This window comes from Pinus tabuliformis, chromosome 5_1, assembly GCF_031772625.1.
Source record: "Pinus tabuliformis cultivar Carrire ecotype Pingquan chromosome 5_1, CPIR1, whole genome shotgun sequence".
In the NCBI taxonomy this organism is placed as follows: Eukaryota; Viridiplantae; Streptophyta; class Pinopsida; order Pinales; family Pinaceae; genus Pinus; species Pinus tabuliformis.
The window spans coordinates 773,615,822-773,629,992 of NC_142305.1; positions in this window are offsets into that span (position 1 = coordinate 773,615,822).

Below are 14,171 nucleotides of genomic sequence, written 5' to 3' on the forward strand. Positions count from 1 at the left end.
ATTATTGAGAAGTTCACCAGCAAATTTTTATTTAAACTCAATTCATCAGTTCACTGGGGGAGGAAGGCAGTGCATGCAATTCGAGGCAAAATTTTGCAGGAGGGGCGAAATTTCACTTTGTCAGAATTTGACAATTTTTATATGGTTTCAACACTTCTCGACGCCACGAATGCAATGGTGCTATCCATTTCTCTATCAGAGTTCTACATTTTTTGTCCATTTTTTAGTATGGAGGTGGAACCATGACTGCTGCAAAAACAAGGAGTGGAACCATGATCCTTGAAATTTTCCCGAGGAGGTAATTTTTCTCCATGTCGGAATATAGTCAAGTTTGCAATCATTTTACATAGTTTTCCGTAGGGATTGCAATGGCAAGGTCAAATTTGCCTTTCAAGTTGCAGATTTCCAGTCCACCCGTGGAGCAAAATCTTTGAGGAATCTAGGGGGAATCTAAAAGATTCCTTGAGCCCCAGATTCTCAATTTCTCAGAATTCAAAAATCGGACAGTCAATTTTGCACTATTCAACACCACAAATCTGATGGTGTGTTCAGATTTCTCATTTTTTCATTCTATTCTTCAGCCACTTTTCTAAGTGGAGTGTAGGTGTCAGCATTCATGTGCGAGCAACCATTTCCATGCAATTGATGCTGTGAGATTGATGGCACGAACAACTTTAGCAGTTTGATATCCGCTTCTTCAGATGGCCCTTGATTGTGAGGTATATACAATGTGTACATGTACTTCTTTTGCCATGCATTGTGCTACACAGATCCTTGTCGATACTTGATGTGGGATCTTATTTATTACTTGTTTTCATGATTGTTGCTTGATGTGTCGCAGAATCGTCTATGTGATGTACTTGTTTGTCATAATTTGTCATGTTATGTTTTTGAGATCCCTTTATTGTATGTTGATGGGATACTCATGTTTTCATTGTGCATGTTTGCATTGATATCCCTTTTATGCATGTTGGCGGGATGCTCATCATGCATGAGTTTGTATCATATTGATAGGAGTCTTTTGCCTGAGAGTTTTTGTAGTGGAACATCTCTTGGAGCCACTCCTCCGTGAGGGAATTTTCCTTGTATGATAACAAAATCACCACTATGTACATCATCACTATTGGAAGCACTTAATGCAGCGGCCTACACCATCTTGACACCGGGGCCCGGAGACGTAAGCCCTCCTGGACGAACTCCGTTATCAATGTCTTGAGTTTTTATGTTGCTGATGATTGACATGTTCCTCTTCTTTATGACATGCACATGTATCCATTTATGTTCTTTTTAAAAAAATGCAATCTAACACATCACGAAAGTAAAAGGTCTTGGAAGGGTCCTTTGTCACACACGAGTCCAGATCAAGTGGTATCAGAGCAGTCTTTGTGTTGATGTGAATTGCAAGCGTGAACAATAGAACGTGCAACGGTAGAGGATTAAAAAGTGATGTACGAGACCATGCTCAAAATTTCCAAAAGGGTAGAAATAATGTATGAAACTCTACAGAAAGAGATAAAGGAAAAGGAGTGATTGCAGCTTCAGTTGCAAGCCACAGAAGCGGCCCTGGAAGAATTGAAGCACAACAACCAAAATCTTCAAACAGAGAATGTTGAATTGAAGATGCATCTACATGAAGAAGAAGAGGAAAAACATAGTTTGCTACGACAGCTACAAGCAAAGGACGAGACCTTGGAAAAGCTGCAGCATGACCCATGTGAGGTAAAAAGTAGGTCTCCATCTTCATGTATGTTTCCTGATGATGATTTCACTATTTTTGAAAATCATATCACGGAAATTGGCTCCAAAGTGTTGAAGAGAATGGGGTATGAAGGAAAAGGCTTGGGAGTTAATTTCCAAGGCATTGTCACCCCCATCAAAGTATAAGAATTACCCCGTCAGGCAGGACTTGGGTATGTCAGAAAGGAAGTTGGTGAATATGCCGAGACAGCTAGCGAACCACCAACAACAGATAATGAGAAGCCATCGTCAGTTCTTTACAAATCGACAAAGGAGGTAAAAGATGTTGATTTCCTTTCGCTTTTGTCTTCACATAGTATGATTTCTATTGGAGATTTGGAGATCCCAATTACAGGGACAAACATTAGGCTCCTTAGCATGACGAGGCACGAGGAGGAAAAAGAACTTGGTGTTAATAACCAAGGCATAACTCAACCTTTGGAGGTTGTGCATAAACATTGATTTGGAGGCGTGAGATACACCAAAGGAGAATGCTCAAAGGTGTCAGATGCTTCTGAGACATCGTTGAAATCATCAAGGAAAGAGAATGATGGGAACACATCCCCATCATCCCATGGAAGTTTCCATGGCACGAAAAGAGCTGAGGCAAGCTCTCATCGCCATACTTACATCAGAGATAGCAAGGGAAGGTATAACCACTTTCGATCTTCGAATGTTCATTTCGATTATAATCATGTTGTTAATAATGAGCGTAAAACATGGCATCAAAAAACATGTACCTTTTGTGGATTACATAACCATACATTTTCTAAGTGTTGGAAAAGAATGGTAGCACCCAAAATGATGAGGCATGAAAGACCCTCTCAACAGCAGGGAAAGAAACATGTTAAGCAAATCTGGAGGAAGAAAACCTATTGCAGCCATTGCGACAGAAGTGGCCATCAAAGAACCACTTGTTGGAGGCTCCATCCAGAGAAATTCCTTAAAGACAAAGTGTCGGTGCAGGAACCAGGTGAAGCAATTGTTCGAAAAGAAAAACCGCCACAAGGAGGTGACCCATTCACCTTGATAAGTGAAAAATGGTTTCTAGATATGTTATCCTGTCATGGTTGTGCTTTTGTAAATCATTTGTTGCATTTCAAAATGTAAAAGTGATGATGTGTCTTCCATCACTTGTTCAACAATAATGATGTCTGGTATTATTTTGAGTTGCATGATAAACTATGAAAGTGATGTCATGTTTCCATCACTTGTCAAAGAAAATATTGTCTGGACTTATCTTTGTAAATCATGTGTTGCAGTGACGATGTGTTTGCCATCACTTGTTGGAGCAATAATGATATGTGGGCCTTGTTTTCATAGCTGGTGTATTATGTCCATCCTGATGTAAACTTGACCAGTGAGTATATGTTATAAACTCGCGGCAAGTGTGGGATGCTTGGGTCATTAGTTGGTCATGAATGTCAAGAATGTAATTTGCAAGACAATGTACTACAAGTTGCAAAGATTGCAGGTGTCGGCTCATCGCTTAAGGCTCCGAAGAACAAATGTGAAGGAGATGGAAGCAAGACCTTTCAGGATGCTTGTGATGTAGACAAGGTACAGAGAAGTTGCAAATTATTTTTCATGCTTTTGGAGGACCAAAAGCTCCTCAGTGGGGAGGATTGATCCAAGTGGCTCGAGGGACACACACAGGACAAAGAGGACTCAATAAAGCTCAAAAATCAAAATGTTTAGATTATGCTCGAACCAGGACCAGGGCGTAGATCTCATCGTCCTAATCGTAGCGGTGTGAATGGTTCGTCAATCTGAGTCCAGATGAGGAAGATAGAAGCAATCAAAGTTGGGTTGACTTTTTGTTGACTAGGCAGGCTTAAGGAGGCCACAATTTGCACAGAACCTAGCCCGAACTCCGGCCAACTCCGGCAAGATTCTAAGCGAAATTGTGGCCTCGTTAAAAAGACTCCTTTGGTCCAAAACCGAATTTTCAAAATCACATTATTTGTTTTATTTAAACAAAAATTATATTAAAAAAGGGGGGTGGCGGGCCACCAACCCCGCCACCCCAACCCTCATCCACACATAACAAAGTTAATATATGGTGGAGTGGCGGGCCACGACCCTTGACCCCTCCCACAGAATCACAACACATAACGGGGTGGGCAACCATGACCCTGCCACCCCACAACCCACATCCCACAAAACCACGGGACCCATATTAATGCAAAGGAGTTGGGTTGGCAGGCCCTTGCGGCGTGGACCCAACCCATTCACGAAGCCATCATTTATTGCAACCACCATGGCGGAGATGAGTATGGTGGGCAGGCCACCCAAGGCAGACCCGACCCAACCAAACCTTAAATTAAAAAACATTTTAGTTTTAAAAAAAGATTTGTTATGTAAAAAAAGGAGGAGGCAGTGTTTGACCGCTCGACATCCTCCATACTAATCAAAATCTTAACCAATTCCTCCAACGGACTTATTGAGAAGTCTTCCAGCCAATTTTTATTTAAACTCAGTTCATTAGTGCACTAGGGGAGGAAGGTAGTTCACGCAGTTCGAGGCAAAATTTTGGGGGAGGGACAAAATTTCACTTTGTTAGAATTTGACAAATTTTACATGGTTTCAGCACTTCTCGATGCCATGAATGCAATGGTGTTGTCCGTTTCCCTATCATAGTTCTAAATTCTTCATCCATTTTTCATTATGGAGGTGGAACCATGACTGCTACAGAAACAGGGAGGAACCATGATCCTTGAAATTTTCCTGAGGAGGTAATTTTTCTCCATGTCGGAATATAGTCAAGTTTGCAGTCGTTTTTCATGGTTTTCCATAGGGATCACAATGGCGAGGTTACACCTTTCGAGTTGCAGATTTCCAGTCCACCCATGGAGCAGAATCTTTGAGGAATCTAAGGGGAATCTAAAAGATTCCTTGAGCCCCAAATTCTCAATTTCTCAGAATTCAAAAATCGGACAATCAATTTTGCACTATTCAACGCCACAAATCTGATGGTGTGTTTAGATTTCTCATTTTTTCATTCTATTCTTCAGAAACTTTTCTAAGTGGAGTGTAGGTGTCAGCATTCATGTGCGAGTAGTCATTTCCATGCGATTGATGCTATGAGATCGATGACACAAACAACTTCAGCAGTTTGATATCCGCTTCTTCATATGGCCCTTGGTTGTGAGGTATATGCAGTGTGTACATGTACTTCTTTTTCCATGCATTGTGTTGCACAGATCCTTTTTGATGCTTGATGTGGGATCTTGTTTATTACTTGTTTTCATGATTCCTGCTTGATGTGCCGTGAAATCGTCTATGTGATGTACTTGTTTGTCATGATTTGTCATGTTATATTTTTTAGATGTCTTTGTTGTATGTTGATGGGATACTCATGTTGTCGTCATGCATGTTTGCATTGAGATCCATTTTATGCCATGTTGGCGGGATGCTCATCATGCGTGAGTTTGTATCATACTAATAGGAGTCTTTTGCCTGAGAGTTCTTGTAGTGGAACATCTCTTGGAGCCACTCCTACGTGAGGGAATTTTCCTTGTATGATAATGACATCACCACTATGTACATCATCAATATTGACAACACTTAATGCAACGGCCTACACCATCTTGACACTGGGGCCCAGAGACGTAATCCCTCCTGGACGAACTCCGTTATCAACATCTTGAGTTTTTATGTTGCTGATGATTGACATGTTCTTCTTCTTTATGACCTGCACATGTATCCATTTATGTTATTTTTAAAAAAATGCAATCTAACACATCACAAAAGTAAAAGGTCTTGGAAGGGTCCTGTTGGGTCCCTATAATACTAGTGATTACCCCATTACTATTGTAGTTATACCCCTTATTTATATTGTTGTGCCCCTATTACCCCCATATTGTTATTTCTGTGCCCCATAGAATCCCTCTATTGTTATTTTTGTGGCTTTATATTATTATTGATAGGTCGGCTGGATTACATGGTGACTCCTTAGACTCCTATATATAGAAAGGAGGTTTTGTCATTTGTATCATCCAAGAATTGTTCATTTATGTAATGTAAAGGAGGTTGCCCCCTCGAAGAGGCTGAATTCTAAGTCGTGGATCTCTCTTTTCTATCTTTTTGTGAGCTGGTTTCATAACATTTGGTATCAGAGCTTTGGATTCTAGGGTTTCGCTGCTCCAAATAGGTCATCGTGGAATTTTCGCTATAACTTTTTTTCTGTGACGTTTCAGAAGTCTCAAAAAAAACCCATTTGAGAAGAATTGGCTCTGAACTTTGGGTCCGAATTTCAGAGCTTTTAGCGCGATATTTTCGGAGATATGATCTGAGGAATTTGGCCTTTTTGCAAACTCCTGAATTACATTCAAAACAGGTGACCTAGGGAAAATCGTCATAACTCTCTCTCTGAGGATCGGATTGAAATTTCGTAAAAAGGTACATAAAGAGGACGGACAGTAGTTTCTTGTGGGTGAGTTTCAGATTCAAAGGTTGAAACAGTGACTCGTGGAACGTCGTACAAGTTCGCTCTACTGAACCAGTCTAAAAGTTTCAGATTCAAAGGTTGAAACAGTGACTCGTGGAACGTCGTACAAGTTCGCTCTACTGAACCAGTCTAAAAGCTAGTCACTGTGGGAGATTTCACATAACTCTTCCTTGGAGAATCCAATTTAGCTCAGACTTGTGGCATTGGAAAGAGGACACAGAAGGCTACTACAGATAGCAATTTCAGAACTGGATGATCCGAAATTACAGAGATACATCAGATTCAATATCAGGCTTCTATAAAGTGAAAAAAAGGTGTGTAGTTTTTTTTTTTAAATTTTTGTGTAAGCTTGGTTTAACGGAATTCAAAGGGAATAGTAAAGCATTATTATCGGTAACTGATGCCCCGAGGAAAGAAAATGCAAACACCTAGTAAGGAACCTGAAAGCTCTAGCATGACTCATGAAGAAGAGGAAGAAATGCTACATGATATATCAAAATTACAAGAACAAGTGCAACAAATGTCACGCTCACAAAAGCTAACAGAAGCTAAGATAAGTGGCGTGGAATCTAAGATAAATGGCGTGGAATCTAAGGTAAATGGCGTGGAATCTAAGATAAAGGGCATGGAAGCTAAGATGGATGGCATGGAAGCTAAGATGGAAGCTAAGATGGATGGCATGGACGCTAAAATTGATGGCATGGATGATAAGATGGATGAATTGAAGAAGTTGCTACAAGAAAGGGTCACTAATGGTGAAAAGGTAGTAAAGGAAACTCATGATGAGAACAAAAGAAATGTTAATCATGATTCCATAGACTCTAATGTTGGATCGAAGACTCACCATGTTCCAAAAATCGATATGAGGAAGTTTGATGGCAAGGATCCCGCCACATGGATATTACAGATGGAGCAATTCTTCGATCTCAATAATGTGCAAAACACACAAAAGGTACGTATGGCAACTTTATATTTGGAACCAAATCAGTTTGTATGGTATCAATGGCTTTGTTCTCGTAAACAATTTATCACTTGGGCAATTTTTACGGAAGAATTGATAGCACATTATGAGGATACAAAAAGCAACACTTTTTTTAGCCAATTGATAAGTCTCAAACAAAAGGGTTCAATAATGGAGCACATTGAGGAGTTCCAAAAATTGAACATAAGGGTAAAAGATATTCCAGAGGAGCATAGGATTGATGTGTTCATAGGGTCTTTAAAGGATAATATCCAACATGATGTGCGCCTTTGGGAACCTGATTCATTAGAGAAGGCATTCAGGTTAGCAAGAAAAATGGAAAGCAAAATTATGGCAACTAGGAAGCATACCACTCACAACTATAAAGACGGAAGTGTTGTTGCCCATAGTCTTCCACAACCTACAAGGTTGACACCACAACAATTGGAAGAAAAAAGAGCAAAAGGGCTTTGTTACAATTGTGATAGCAAATACACAAAAGGTCATAAGTGTGCTGAGAAGAAATTATTCTACATAGATTGTGAAGAGGAAGAAGAAAAGGAGCAAGAAAGGTCAAAAGAAGAGGATATATTCCAGGAACAAAGCCTAGATGAAGAACAAATAAATCCGACCATATCTTGTAATGCATTGGCGGGAATTACCACTCCTCAAACCATCAAGATAGAAGGACAAATCAAGAAGAAAAAGGTAATAGTGTTGATTGATTCAGGAAGCACCCACAATTTTATTCATTGTAGGGTAGCAAAAGAATTGAATTGCTTCCTATATCCAGCACCAGAGTGTCAAGTGATGATTGCAAATGGAGGAACAATAAATTGCTCTGGAAAGTGCCATAATATCAAGCTATCCATGGGAGAATATGTATTGACTAGCCCAATGCTTTCCATTCCAATGGGAGGTGCTGATGTTGTACTAGGAGTCCAATGGCTACAATCCTTGGGTACAATAGCTTTTAATTTTCAAGAACTTTTCATCAAATTTTCTTCGGAAGGAAAGGAAGTTGAATTAAGGGGTATTGCAGGGAAACCAGGAAAGATAATCAGCTCTAATGGTATGACAAAGCTTCTAAAAAAGGAGCAAAGAGGTGTAATTGCACAATTATGTTCGCTAGATGTTTCCACATTGGAATCATCTATTTCTCCAGATCTCCAAAAAGTCTTGGACAATCATTCCAAGGTATTTGAGACTCCCAAAGGTCTCCCACCTATGCGTGATCATGATCATGCTATTCATCTGATTCCAGGAAGTGTTCCTCCAAACATCAGGCCGTACAGATATCCCTATGTCCAAAAAAGTGAAATTGAACGTATGGTTGCAGAAATGCTAGAGGCTGGTATAATTCAACCGAGTCAAAGTTCTTTCTCAGCTCCAGTAGTATTGGTGCACAAGAAGGATGGATCATGGCGCATGTGTCCAGATTATAGGGAGCTCAACAAGCTCACTATTAAAGATAAGTTCCCCATTCCTGTTATTGATGAATTACTGGATGAATTGCATGGATCAATTTACTTCACCAAGTTGGATCTTCGTTCGGGATATCATCAAATCAGAATGAAGATTGAAGACATTCCAAAAACGGCATTTAGAACTCATGAGGGTCATTATGAATTTTTGGTCATGCCTTTTGGCCTTACCAATGCACCTTCAACATTTCAAGGTTTGATGAATTCAATTTTCAAACCATTCCTTAGAAAATTTGTGTTAGTATTTTTTGATGATATACTAATCTACAGCAAGTCTTGGAAGGATCATGTTGAACATGTTGACAGGGTGCTACAACTATTGGAGGAGAAACAATTATATGCAAAAAGATCCAAATGTTTCTTTGGAGTCCAGGAGGTGGAATATTTGGGTCATATTGTATCTCATGAAGGAGTTAAGGTAGACCCTAGCAAAATTAAAGCCATTAAGGAATGGAAAATCCCCACATCCATAAAGCATCTGCGAGGATTTCTTGGGTTGACAGGGTATTATCGCAAGTTTGTTAAGAATTATGGGAGAATAGCAGCACCTCTAACAACATTATTGAAGAAAGATTCATTTTCATGGACTCCGGAAGCAACAAAGGCCTTTGAACATCTTAAAGAGGCAATGTGCCAAGCACCGGTCTTAGCTACACCGGACTTCACAAAAACCTTTATTGTGGAATGTGATGCTTCAGGAAATGGAATTGGTGCTGTTCTAATGCAAGATGAAAGACCCATTGCTTTTGAAAGTCGTCCAATCAAGGGAAAGTTTTTAAGCAAAGCTATTTATGAGAAGGAAATGTTGGCAATACTCCATGCACTTAAGAAATGGCGACCCTACCTAATGGGAAGACACTTCAAGGTAAAAACGGATCATGATAGCCTTAAATACTTTTTAGAACAAAGATTATCCTCTGAAGAGCAACAAAAGTGGGTCACAAAGATGTTGGGTTATGACTTTGAAATCATCTACAAAAAAGGGAAGCAAAATGTGGTGGCAGATGCACTCTCAAGAAAGGATGAGGATGTGGAAGCATTGTTGTGTGCCATTTCTATTATCCAACCAGATTGGATAAACGAAGCAAGGGAGGAATGGAAGAATGACGAAGAAGTGTGGGCACTTATTCGAAAGCTACAACAAGATTCCAGTACTTCTGATACATTTAGCTGGAAAAATGATTCGTTATGGTACAAAGATCGCTTATACCTCTGTAAGAATTCCCAGCTAAAACAAAAGATTCTTATGGAATTGCACACTTCTCCCTTAGGAGGGCACTCAGGATTTTTAAAAACTTACCACAGGGTTAAGAAGGAATTTTTTTGGGATGGCCTTAAATCAGATATTCAAAAGTTTGTGGCGGAATGTTTGGTTTGCCAGCAAAATAAAGTTGAAACAATTAAGACACCGGGTCTATTACAACCTTTATCCATTCCAAGCCAACGTTGGGAGGAGGTTTCAATGGATTTTATCACAGGTTTACCCAAGTCTGAGGGAAAGAGTGTCATCATGGTGGTAGTTGACAGACTTACCAAGTATGCACACTTTTGTGCATTATCACATCCATTTAAAGCCAGTACAGTTTCTACTGCATTTATGGAAACAGTTCAAAAGCTACATGGAAACCCAAAGATTATTGTAAGTGACAGAGATCCCATTTTCACTGGAAATTTTTGGACAGAATTATTTTCTTGTCTTGGTACTCAGTTAGCTCATAGCTCATCTTATCATCCTCAATCTGATGGGCAAACTGAGATAGTAAACAAATGTTTGGAAGGATATCTTCGTTGCTTTGTATCTGATAAACAGACACAATGGGTCAAATGGTTGCCTCTGGCTGAATGGTGGTATAACACTTCCTTCCATACAGCAACAAAAATGACCCCATTTATGGCACTTTATGGGTATCAACCACCATCCATCACATCATATTTAAGAGAAAATTCTAAGGTTCAGGCAGTGGAACATCAACAACAAGTCCTCCAACTCTTAAAGGATAACCTCGTGTTGGCACAAAATAGAATGAAACAACAGGCAGATCAACATCGCAGTGAAAGAAGTTTTGATGTAGGTGATTGGGTATTCCTACGGCTACAACCATATAAGCAAATGTCCCTAAAGCAAGCTAAGAAGGATAATAAATTATCACCAAAGTATTATGGTCCATACAAGGTGTTGCAAAAGATTGGTACTATGGCATACAAATTGGAGCTTCCTGCAGCTTCTCGATTGCACCCAGTTTTCCATGTTTCATGTTTAAAGAAGGTTATAGGTGACAAGCTCCCAATTCAAACAATATTGCCAGAACTTGACGAGGAAGGAAAAATTATATTGGAACCAGAAGCAGTCACAGAAACAAGAACTCGACAGCTACGAAATCGATCAATTTCAGAGTATCTTATCAAGTGGAAGAACTTATCCGCTGAAGATTCCACATGGGAGGATGAGAATTTTATGCAGAAGTATCCAGAACTACTCAAGCGTTGAGGACAACACTTTTTTGAAGGAGAGGGGCATGTTGGGTCCCTATAATACTAGTGATTACCCCATTACTATTGTAGTTATACCCCTTATTTATATTGTTGTGCCCCTATTACCCCCATATTGTTATTTCTGTGCCCCATAGAATCCCTCTATTGTTATTTTTGTGGCTTTATATTATTATTGTTAGGTCGGCTGGATTACATGGTGACTCCTTAGACTCCTATATATAGAAAGGAGGTTTTGTCATTTGTATCATCCAAGAATTGTTCATTTATGTAATGTAAAGGAGGTTGCCCCCTCGAAGAGGCTGAATTCTAAGTCATGGATCTCTCTTTTCTATCTTTTTGTGAGCTGGTTTCATAACAGGTCCTTTGTCACACACGAGTCTGGATGAATTTGTATATGTTAAGTGTGATTAATGTTCTAACCTTGAATAATTATTTGAAACTAGTTTATCAGTGTTGTATCACTGATAAATGTTAAATGTGGATATGTGTTATTATATTATTATGAAAAAAACAAAAAAAAAATCTGGATTATAATGGAAATTATTGATTAATAACTTCCCCTAAAGACATGATGTTGCCTTTCACAGTGGGGAAGTAGTGCTCATTAATGAGAAAGTAACCACCTACCACTTGGTGGATGAGGTGGAGGTAGTTACAAACGACCAATTGCTTTGGAGAAATGGGAGATGTTTTGTCTTTTGTTAGTGGAATGATTCATGCAGTGCAAAACTAGGTGAGAGGAAAAAGGAATAAAAACAAGAAAAAGAAAAAGGTCTTGCTGGCCTGAGAGCTCGGGGGAACTCTTCGCTAAAATAAGTCATGGTTGGGTGGATTTTTGTATATCTAGTCTTAATTTCTAGTTCACCATTTTCAAGTCAATATTTTGAATACCTTGATCTATTATTATTTTATGAATTGAGGTTGTAATATGTTTATTATAAAAACTTTTTACAATGAAAAAGTCTGAGTGAATAGGTGGAAAAAAGGAAAAAGAGTTGGAATGATTTTCCTAGAATAGATGCATTAATTTTAGATATTGTAAATGTCTGTATAATGAAATTATAAGATATTTTTTAGAGTAAAAGATAATTTTTTGTTTAATTTCTTAAATACTTATTATCTATTATACATATAGTGAATGAATATTTTCCAAAATTCAAATTACAAGTATGATAAACAAAGTTTAATGAAATGTTGATAACCAACAATGGCTAGATCATATTAATTTTATTTTTTCTATATGTAAGTTAGTTATATAATTATATAACCATATCAAATAGAGACTTAGTTATATAATTATATAACTAGATCAAATAGAGACAAAGAAAAATCTAATTAAGACTAGTAGTCTATTCGGGTAAAAGAGTAGTCTAAATGATAATTTGAATACAAGGGTATTAAACTCAAAAATAATCATTTCAAAGATAGTCATAGAAAATATTGAGATATGTTTAAGAAAAACATTATTTTATGAATAATGTAGAAGAGGTTGAAAGGACTTGAAGAAATAGTAATTAAACAAGGAACAAAGTGTAACTAATTTTATTAGTATAATTCATAAAATCTAGAATCTCTATAGTAAATATATATTAATCTTATAGCTACATTTCTAGAAATGTTAGGTGAAATACACATTAAATATTTGACAACCATGTATAGAAGTTTACTTTTGAAATAAATAAATATATCTCACAACCATGTACAAAAGTTTACTTTTGAAATACTAAATATAAAGGCAAAAACATGGAATTTTTGAGATACAGATAGGTAGACAATAATATAAAATATTAACACATAATGTGTTTTATAACAATAATTATACTCCTAAAATTACAGTATTGGTTAAAGAAGACCATAATAATAATAACAAACAATTCTAAATGGTCGATGTTATTGGGGTACGGTTACTTCTTTAATAGATTACATATCAAGGCATAAAATCCTATAAGATATAAACATCCTAATAGAAATCGATTCTAAGAAACATTTTATTAACTAAATATAAAAAGGCAGATATCATGTGATCTTGTCCTAACGAAATAGTCATGAAAGTAGGATCCATGAGTTTAGGGACATCCGAACCATATAGACGAATCAAAGCATCCCTTACACGTTGGAAAAACCTCCTAAAAAGCAAAAACTTTCAAAATTTACTTGAAGTTTTTTATTTTACCTACAAATGTTTAAGGAGCAAATTCTTCGTTAGGATATAGTAGTAAAAGAAGAAGTTGGAACTAAATAAAGAAGCAAAGAAAAATGTCAAATATAAAAAATAACCTGAAGGATTAAATGTTTTGGGATATCATGCCTTATCCCTACAATTAAACTATAACCCTTTTAGTAAAAAAAATTGCAGCAGAAATAATGATAACTATCATAAAATCAAAACCTAAATTGGAGACAAGTGACTGATATGAAAAGAAGAAATACATATATTCTTATAAGATTAAAACCCTCTGAAAAAAAACTCAGTAGAGTTTTATATAAGGAATTCTTTAGACTAAAGAGTTTACAATCATTCCAAAGTAATTACACTAATGGTCGTGGCAACAGTTTAAGTGTCAAACCATTTCATAGTTATATAAAAACCCATGGAGGGTTAGGATTTCATTTATAGAAAACCCATTTATGATATTATGAGTATAATAGACACCGAAACATGAAAGAACGAATTTAAAATTTTATATAAATCACCTATGTAGTAAAGAACAATTGAACACTTGCTAGACAAGTTCTGCCAGAAGTAGAAGTTAAATACTATTATCGAAATGGCTAGGAAGATCTTGAATACTATATATTGAATTTTCAGGGTTAAACCCTTTGAAATCTAAACCTAGGAAAGAAAAATAGTAAATAATTCAATGGTAGGATTTGAAGTTACTTGATTAAGCGTGAATGTGAAGAAGACATTGAATTACTGGTGGAAATGAAACCCTTAAACCATTGTCAAGGTAATTATGGTGAAACGTTGAAGCTGAAAAAGAGATTAAAAACTACGAGAGGAATCTTCTCATTAAACTTGGAAATCATGAAGGATTAAATGGAT